Source organism: Echinops telfairi, unplaced genomic scaffold, assembly GCF_000313985.2.
Source record: "Echinops telfairi isolate 266 unplaced genomic scaffold, ASM31398v2 ScPeMD7_7467;HRSCAF=8505_0, whole genome shotgun sequence".
Taxonomy (NCBI): Eukaryota; Metazoa; Chordata; class Mammalia; order Afrosoricida; family Tenrecidae; genus Echinops; species Echinops telfairi.
Genome location: NW_022111367.1, coordinates 10,892,778 through 10,896,543, shown reverse-complemented (window position 1 = coordinate 10,896,543; position 3,766 = coordinate 10,892,778).

The following is a 3,766-nucleotide window of genomic DNA, read 5'->3' as shown; positions in this document are numbered from 1 at the left end:
TTCATAATATAATTTGTTAACCCTAATATAATTTTCCTTGGAATTAAAAAAAAAACATACTTAACCTCACTTCACTTTACTACCAGCACCTCAATTCCAACCCAAGGTGACCCATAGGATGGGATAGAACTGCTCTGGTGGGTTACAAAAGCTGTAAATCTTTATGGGAGGACCACACCTCATCTTTCTCCTGCAGAGTGGTTAGAGGGTTTGAACCGCCAAACTTGTGGTTAGCAGCCCAACGCATAACCCACTACACAGAGAGGAAAGGAAGTAGGTGACATTTCTTATACTCCCATACAACTTGCCACTCAGGTTGTGTTCTTCTACCCTCCATTCAAGCAAGCTCTCCCTGGGGCCAGACTCACCTGGCTTCCCTGACCCCATGTACTGAGCACCGCAAATGTGTCCAAGCAGAAGCCAGAGAAAATCCCCAGGGTACTCTGTTTCCTCACACATAATGTATTTATTTTAACAATTGTTTTTCTTGAGGAATTCTGTTGGTAGACATTTTTGTCTTCTTGTGCTAAATCAGTATTTATTTTTGGTAACCCATAAGAAATCGGTCACTCGTCCTGCTTCTTTTGTTTTGTTTTTCTGTTTTTCACTCAACCCCCAGAAAGCTCAGAGTTCATTTTGTCCTGTATGGTATTCATATTTTACCTCAGCCTAAATTTTGTATCTTTATATTTTATCACAAATCTCCGTTTTGCTCTTCAATGAAAAGATGTTTTATTTTCCCCATCATTTCAGTGGTTTGAATGATATGTAGTCGCCCTCAGGGAGACCTGACTCTGGCAGTCCTGTATGTAACAGGGCAAAAGGTTTCCCAGCCCTGTGTCATCCTAATGTGAATCCACCATGATGGCAATTGTGGACCTACCAACCCAGGGAGCACATCTCCTACAGAAATATTCTGTTGTGACCAATGGAGTGTTCATTGACTACTTTTTGAAATTAGAATATCAGACCATTATTCTTAGTCTGCCTTAATTTGGACACTCCACTGAAACCTGCTCACCCTTGGTAACTTTTTTAGGCAGGGTTCTCTAGAGAAACCAAACCAGGAAATATATGATTATATATAAACTGATAGGTTTATATAGAGAGAAGGAATATAACAGTTAATTAGTCCTAATTAGCTAAAAAGGTCCTTCCTACTCATGCCAGTCGCTGGTTCAAGGTCAAGGAAGCAGACAGGGAAGTGGCTGGAGGAAGATTTGGATGAGCAGAGTTGGCCCACAGGCAGAAGACCTGGCAAGGTGGGGTGGCAACACCACGAAGATGAGATGTTGAGGTTTAGCAGAGGCCAGTAGTGCAGCTGCAGAGTAGTGAAGCAGATGGAGATGGAGCCTCAAGACAAAGCAATGCATGGCAAAGCTACACGATCCACCACAATCCACGGGTTGGCTTGGCTCATAGGTAGCGCAGCACATGGTTGAGGCAGAGCAGCTAAGTCAGGCAGTAGTCCACTGGTCTGGTCACCAGGGAGAAAGAGGAAGAGTCTGGCTTCTAAGAGTCCTTTATCTTGGTTGCCCTCCAATCAAACTGCAACCTGATTGACAAGCTAACTCCACCCACATGTCCCTATGGGAGCCATGTTGGCACCAAAGAAATCTTACTATCACAGTGACCCTTCTGGTATTTGAAATGTTGGTGGCACAGCTTCCAGCATCATAGCAATATGTAAGCCAACACAGTGTGACAAACAGATGGCCAGTAGTTGAATGTATATAGCAATGGCGTTTGTTAGCTGCTATCTAGTTGGCTCCTAACTCAGGGCAGCTTCATGCACAATGAAATGAAAAGCTGCCTAGTCCTGTGGCATCGTGATTAGTTAAGACTGCATCACCAAGAGGTCTTTTGTTGGCTTATTTTTGGAAGTAGTACTCCAGGTCATTCTTCCTTAGACTTGGAGCAACTTTGAAACTTGTTCAGCATCATAGCCACGCACAAGCCCCCACTAACAGATGGGTGATGCCTGCACTGGGGTCTCCCTCTTGGAAGGTGAGTATTCTACCACTGAATATAAATAAAATCTTTTGTGGAATTAGGTAAGGTATAAATATATATGCAAGCATATATTTTAAAGGATGACATTTCCAAATAGACTGAAGAACATCAGAACTGATGTCTTTAGATAAGTAAACTCTTGACACACCCCACAATCATGCCAACAAAGTGACCATCCATAGTAAAGGATCTGCACAGTGATCTCAAATATTACAAATAATTGTCTTTCCCTGACCCTCAGCAACCATCCACGCACCAGCTAGGTTACATGACACATAATAAAGCTTTTCAAAATGACATCTTACATCTTGGCAATAATTTAAACTTACAAAAATAAGAAATGTTTCTTCTGGAGAACAGAAAATTATAAGGAGATATTCTAAGGATACCCCCTGTTGAGGACTCGCAACAATGTCTTGTTCTGATGAATAAGTTAGCTCTTGAGATCACCATCTTCTTTCTGTATGTGATGGAAAAAAGATGTTAAGGGTTTCTTTAGGAATATAGTAACTTGTTCAGATATTAAGAGATAAAACCACTGAGCTGCTTTGTAAAGAATTACTCAGAAAGTGGAAAGGAACGGTATTTAGAACTGTATCTAGTATAGAGTCCTTTGTTTTTTGCATCTACGAGCAAGCCTGAACATCCTTTATCCTTTCATGATTCATGAGGCAAATAGGACTTGCTTATCTGTTCTGCCTTGGGAGTTTCGTGGGAAGTCTCTATGCTTTGGATGCATATTATCATCTGGTAGGGGCCTGGAGAACTGTGTGAATCTGAAGAAATGGGCCTCATTCCACCAGCCCCAATACCAGAGACTTCATGTGTCCCACTAATTGTATCAAAATGATTTGTACCACATTATCTCAAATAATATTTCTGTCATTTCATTAAAAATGCCTCCCATTACTGAAAAACATGGTTTCAGCAAAACAGTCAAAGCAGAAAATAATTTGATCTTGAACATGCTAATTGGTTTTCTGCCAAGCTGCCATTACAAAATGCCCACTTGAATCTTTGAGTCTTAAATATTTCAAAGTGACATCATACGAAATAAGTTGAAGTTGATTTTTGCTTCTATCTCTTTTTATCACAACTTATTTCAGATAAAAACAATATAAGCCTTAATACTTCTGTCCTTTTGAAAGGTGGTTTTGTCAAATGGCTACATGGCAGTTTCCACATGAGCTATAGAAGAGACAGCTCTTATTTTGTCAAATGCTTCATCAAGAACAGTAGGTTGTGGTTGAGTGAATCTTCCTCAACCTAATGGTCTTGTCGTGTTTTACTAGCTGGTTTCTTGTAAGACTGTTAACGACTAATTACATTAGAATTAGTGAGGTGGTTAGTTTATTGTGCCAACCTGTCCGATAAACACATCTGGGGTTAATTGAAGGACAGAGGGATAAATGGCTCAGTAAGCCTCGCCTTTCCAGGTCTCTTGCTTTGTGATGGTCAGACCAGGGTGCAGCTGCCTTAGCCAGTTCCCCGCTTCAGCTGGCAAGGCTCACTTCCTGCAAGACATCCCCAAAGAGAAACCACATGGACCTACCCCGATGAAGCCCTGGGTGCTGGAGCAGCCCTGTGGAGCCCCCTGCCAGCGCTGAGATGTTTACACGTTCACTGACTTGGCTTTCCTCCTGCAGTTGGCATCATTGCATCTGTTTTGTGAGATGGAGGAGGACTTTGTGGATTGGAGTTAGGCATATGGGCAAATGGGCTAATATTGGACTTGTGGGCTTGGGCAGCACTG